Here is a 6,071-nt window from a genome sequence, read left to right as displayed (position 1 = left end):
TAATCTAGGTCTGAAATGCCAACATCCCGTGAACTCCCAAGAAAAGCCTCTCCAATAACAGCCCCCTCCCAGAGTCTTCATCCCTGAATCAAAAGAGCCTGTTCCCTTGGGCCTTTTAGCCCTCAGGCGTTCCTTCAGACTCATTTGGAGAGTCTCGCCTGCAAGTCCTGCTGCGGTTGCCGCCTCCGGGACGCCTCCTCTGATTTCCATCGCTGCTCTCGACTCTCGTCCACCGCGAACGCGCCCTCCTCCGCATCCTGCCGCAGCGAAGGCTCCCCGCCGGGCCGAGAGCCGGTCTTACTCAACTTCCCCCGCCCAACCGCCCCCGGCACCGCGTCCAGGCCTGGCGCCGAGGAAAGAAGGGGACCTAGGGTTTGCTCCTGGGAGAAGCCCTCACTGAGTGCCTGTGTGGCGGCGGGGTCTCTGGAAAATTCCAGGAATCTCCTTTAGGGGAGACGCAGTTAAAAAAAAAAAAACCCGTGTGGCCTCTGGCCCAATGACACGGAACCTTCCTAATGGGGCAGGACCTTGGTTGGCACGGATGCCTGCATCTGAGGAAAGCATTCAAGATCTGGAGATTGGACTGCGGGGTCAGCCTCCGGGCCGCGGAGCCTGTCCGAGCCTGTTAACATAGTAGCCACCCCGGTCCCACTTTCTTACCTGTGAAACCACTGGTGGTGGCATCTCTACCGTCAAAGGAGCCTCAGATCCTGGGTGTGCCACTGTACCTCAAATCCTTCAACCTCCCTTGGCCTGTGGCTTCCTTCTGTTTACAGTGGGGGTAAGGGACTTCCCTGGTGGTCCAGTGGCTAAGACTCTGTGCTCTCAACGCAGGGGGCCCAGGTTCAATCCCTGGTCAGGGAACTAGATCCCACACACCACAGCTAAGACCTGGTACAACCGAATAAATGAATTAAATAAATAATTCACTTTAAAAATAAATAAATAAAATGGAAGTAAAAGGAATTTCCCAGCAGTCCAGTGGTTAGGACTCTGTGCTTCCACTGCTGGGAGCCTAAGTTCAATCCCTGGTCAGGGAACTAAGATCCTGCATAAAGAAATAAAAATGGAGGTAAAAATGGGCCCTGATAAAAAATAGGACTGATGCTGAAGCTGAAACGCCAATACTTTGGCCACCTGATGCAAAGAACCGACTCATTGGAAAAGACCCTGATGCTGGGAAAGATTGAAGGTAGGAGAAGGGGAGGACAGAGGATGAGATGGTTGGAGGGCATCACCGACTCAATGGACATGAGTTTGAGCAAGTTCTGGGAGCTGGTGATGGACAGAGAACCCTGGTGTGCTGCAGTCCATGGGGTCGCAAAGAGTCAAACACGATTGAGCAACTGAACTGAAAAATAGGCCCTGTCTCTTTTAAGAAGCCCCTTGAAGGGCAGGAGGCACGTGCTCATAATTGTGAGCAGCTGCTATTGTTAACTACTAGTGCTGTTACTGTTATCACAGGAGGACCTCAATGTCTCCTCAACTTTGACGCAGTCTCTACTTGCTCTCAGCCCAGTGGAGCTCAGCTTTGATTCCTAGCCTCCCTCCTCTGCGGCAGCCTCTCCCCTGGCCCTATAGCTCCCCTGGGGTGGGGGCAGGCAGAGTCCCCTCCGCCCCAGGTGCCCACTCCTGCAGGACGTCTCAAGCATGTGCCCTGTACCCGGGCCCAAACCCCTGCACCTCCCCTTCCCAGAGGCATCTATCCTCAGGACCCACCTAACTGGTCCCCCGGGTGTGTGTGGCCCCAACTGACACCCTGCTGGTGCCCAGTGACTCCGTCCTGGCCTTCCCACCCCTTGGTTGCTATCTGGCTGCCCAGGTGCCTCTGTTCCCCCCTCCGGATGCTGATGTTCTGGCCTAGCCTCCTGCGGTAGACTAGACGAACAAAATCATTGGTGGGGGGGGCGCAGGGACGGTGGTGAGATCTGGGGTGAGCTCCAGTGTCCAAATGCCCCTTTCTCAGCCCTGAGCAGGCTCTTATTCCCCCCACTCCCACCCCTTGGAGAGACATGGCTGGCCCAGAGGAGCCAAGTTTGAAGTGAGACACCGGCCAGGGCTTGGGGAGGCAGGCGGTGTCTGGTCCCTGTGGGGACCAGAATCAGGCAGTGGTGTTGGTCCCAGGGTGGGCTGGGGCCTTGGCTTTTCATGAAGCTCCTGACCCCCACCTTCCTGCTATTTACCACTGACCTGGATGGGGGTGGATGGTAAGGAAAGAGGGGGAGGGTCTCTGGGGTGCTGTGGACCATCCAGAGAGAGGCACCTCTACTTCTCCCCATCCCCCAGGCCTTGCGGAGTGGGGGTCTGGCCAAAGCTGGAGGATTGCTCCTCACGGCACATGCAGGGGCCATTTATTTATTGTGCACCCACCGCATCCACATCCAGGGAAGCTGCGGGGTGCAGACTAGACTAGACCAGGGCCCACATGCAAAGCTTGGCATTCCATAGGGTAGGTGGGATATCAGAGGGGGAAGGAGAGGGAAGCTAGCCATCCTGAGTCCTTCCCCTGATCCAGGGGCTATAACACGTTATTGCATGTAATACTCAAGACAACTCCGAAAGTGGTACCATAATTATCGCCTCCTTTGTAGGGATGAGAAAAGTGATGCAGGGAGGGATGTTGATGGAGCAACTAGTATTTGAACCTAATCACCATCTGATTGTAGCCTCTGGCAAATGCTCAGCCCAGGAACTCCAAGGAAAGTTCTGCAGGAGCCCCCGGGAGGGGAGGGATTCCAGTGGAGTTTGACGTCATGGATGCGTCCCATGGGAACATGGCACACTGCCCGGCCACATGGGGCGGGGATACTCATTGCAGCCTTGGCTGCAACAGCAAGCACCTGTTGGAGGGAAGGGTGTTAAAATAGAATGGGGGGTGATTTGTGCTAATGTCACCCAGTTATTTTTTTTCCTGATCTTTTTCAATTGTTTGCTCTTTCCCCCCTCCCCAGTCACACCACATAACATGTGGGATGTTAGTTCCCCAACCAGGGATGGAACCAGTGACCCATGCACTGCAAGCAGTGTCTTTACCACTGAACTGCCAGGGAAGTCCCTCACCCAGCTGTTAAAAGCAGGGAGCCCACCTCTCTCTGTGCTGATTTGGAATACATCCAAGATACATGTTAATATATAGTTATACTTACATACTCGATAATACTTACATACTCAATATGTAAGTATAATTCCATTTGTTGCTGTGTGGTCACTAAGTTATGTCCAACTCTTTTGCGATCCCGTGGACTGTAGCCCGCCAGCTTCCTCTGTCCATGGCAGGTTCCCAGGCAAGATATGAGAGTGGGTTGCCATGTCCTGCTCCAGGAGATCTTCCCAACCCAGGGATCAATCAAACTCAAGTCTCTTGCATCTCTTGCATTGTCAGGTGGATTTTTTACCCCTGAACCACCGGGGAAGCGGTAATTCCATTTACCTACATTAAAAGAGAAGGTACACATATATGCTGATAGATCCATATAAACTTCTGGAAGTGTGTTTGTGGAGTGACCTTGCACTTGAGGGAGGGGAATTAAGAGAAGGAAAACAGAGACTTGTTTTTCATTTCATACCATATGCACGTATTACTTTTCTAACTAGCCGAAAAGCACAGTCTAAGCTTTTCTTTCAATAGGCCTAAAGGTATAGGAAAGATCTTGACAGGTAAGAATGAGGAAAGGGCATTCCAGGTGGAAAGAACAAGCAGGAAGGCACCGGAGTGATTCTGGGGGGAAAATGTCGGGTTTCTGGGGTGGGTTGCATCACAGGATGTGTTGGGAGAATGATGGATGGCAGCAAGACTGGGCAGGCAGGTAGGTGGGCATGTGCTGGAGAAGACTCTGATGGATCAGGATAAAGTGTTTTTATTTTATCTTGTAAGTAATGGAGGTTGGTTTTTTTATTTTTTGGCTGTGCTGTGAAGCATGTGGGATCTTATTTCCCTTACCAGGGATCAAACCCGCGCCCCCTGCACTGGAAGCATGGAGTCTTAACCACTGAACTTTCAAGGAAGTCCCAATGGAGGTTTTTTTTTTTTTAATTGAGAAATTGCATTCTAGTATTTTATACTCATATAGCCCTCTGTGAAAGGGGGCTTTGTCAGACATGTTTACATTTTCAATCTTGATGGCGATCCTGCAAGGTAGGTCAGGGCAAGTTTTACAGTGAGGAAACAGGCTCTGTGAGTAAAGACCACACACTCAGTTTTAAAATGAGAAGCTTTGCCCTTTGTATGCACTGCTTTGCAGGAAGGCAGCAGAGAGGAGAAACCACCAGCTGGTTCCCCAACCCAGCAGAATGACAGGCTTCCTTTCACGTCTGAGCAATCTCAAGGCTCCCTCGTGACATTCATATCAAGGAGATGAGACATCGTGACGTTTGGGAGAGAAGGGCAAAGGACCTTGAAGTCATCAGTTCACAAACTCACATACCTTTCCTGGGGAGTAAAATATTAGCAGTTTCTTTCTTAGTCATAGCTAGGATTTAAGCTAAATTTCTTTTTCTTCCTACAGGCTCATTTATTTTTATTTTATTGGAGTATAATTACTTCCCTGGTGACTCAGGCAGTAAAGAATCTGCCTGCAGTGCCGGAGACCCAGGATCAATCCGTGGGTCAGGAAGAGCCCCTGGATAAGGGAATGGCAACCCACTCCAGTATTCTTGCCTGGAGAATTCCACAGACAGAAGAGCCGGCTGGGCTACAGACCATGGGGTCGCAAAAAATGTCAGACACGGCTGAATGACTGACACACACAATTACTTTACAGTGCTGTGTTAATCTGCTATACAAGGAAGTGAATCAGCTATATGTATACATATATCCCCTCCCTCTAATTTTTTTTTTTTTTAGAACACAATGAAGTTCTACTGAATGAAGGGATATGTCCACTTTCTTGTTGAGGTTCAGAGAGGTTTAAGGCTGTGCCTAAGGCCGGCCACACGGCTGGTGGAGCCCAAAGGAGAGTGCTGGACCCAAGCCCTACACTCTTTCCAGCTCTTTCCATGGACCACACAGTAATAGACTGGTTTGGATGAAGATGGGGAGGCCAGTGAAGAGGCTGCCAAGGGTCCAGGGACCCCAGGGGGGCGGGACCTGGAGACCCAAACGGTGGGGTCTGTTGAGAAAGTCATCCTCTCTCTTCAGAATTTAGCCAACACAAGACCCTAGATTTCCTTTCCATTTATGCTCCAGGTTTAACTCCCCTCGTCCACGGGCTCCACAGGACAAAGTCAGGAAAGAATGGACTTGGGTGGATGAAACTGAGGGGTTTTCCAGGGAAGGGAACCCGCATCTCCCTCCGCTGGCTGCTGGCATTGGTGGTGCAGAGTCTCCATCTAGTGTCATTAACGGGTACTGCACCAAGGGATGCCACCTGGGGTCAAAGGGCCGCAGGGGGATTCCTTTTGTCTGTATACACTTGGCAGTCGCGGTTAAAGGTTACTGGCAGAAGGCCTCGGGCTCGCTCTTAGGAGGGCTTGTGAGTGTCAGTAAGATGCTAAAGTCTATGCAACATTTCTCCTGCCATCCTGACTGTCTTTGATTGTCCTGTGACCCCTCTACAGGGGTGCTTGAGGGTTACAAGGGCACCCTGAGAACTACCTGCTGGAAGGTGAGTGCAGAGAAAAAGAGAGTGAGGTGGGCAGTCAGGCAAGAAAAGGAAATTTATTAGAGGGAAACGAGAGGGTGACTGGCCCTTGGGAAGAACCAGTGTCCTCCCTTTCTGACAGGGTCTTTCTTACACCCCACCAATGAAAAATTCTCTGAAGGGATGGTTAATTTTTAGCCTGTAGCTGAGTCCTCTGGTCACGTAGCCGAAGGTCTGGAATCTGGTGGTCTCGTAGCTTTGAGAAGGTAGACGCCTGTGGGAAAACAGAAAGTCATTTGGGCAATTTGGCAAGGTCAACATAGTGAGCCATCTTAACAGTAAGCCCCCATGTAGACCCTATCATTGCAGCCTTTTTGATTTAGGATAAGGGCCGAAGGTCAATCTTCTGTAACTGCTTCCTTCCGGACAGGGGCATCATGGGGGTGAGATAAGAAAAGGCTGGAATGTGGGTCAAGGGGATCTGTGTGGGGT

The 6,071-nt window shown here is 51.1% G+C and overlaps 1 non-coding gene across 1 annotated transcript; it reads left to right on the top strand.

Annotated features, from left to right (window-relative positions):
* The first annotated feature begins 791 nt into the window (after positions 1–791).
* On the top strand, positions 792–864 carry TRNAE-CUC (transfer RNA glutamic acid (anticodon CUC)). The gene has a single exon. It is a non-coding gene; the product is annotated as a tRNA-Glu (tRNA).
* Positions 865–6,071: the final 5,207 nt, after the last annotated feature.

This window comes from Odocoileus virginianus, chromosome 17 (genome assembly GCF_023699985.2).
Source record: "Odocoileus virginianus isolate 20LAN1187 ecotype Illinois chromosome 17, Ovbor_1.2, whole genome shotgun sequence".
NCBI lineage: Eukaryota > Metazoa > Chordata > Mammalia > Artiodactyla > Cervidae > Odocoileus > Odocoileus virginianus.
Note: the sequence above shows the minus strand (reverse complement) of the source record. Positions and strands in the feature narration are given on the sequence as shown.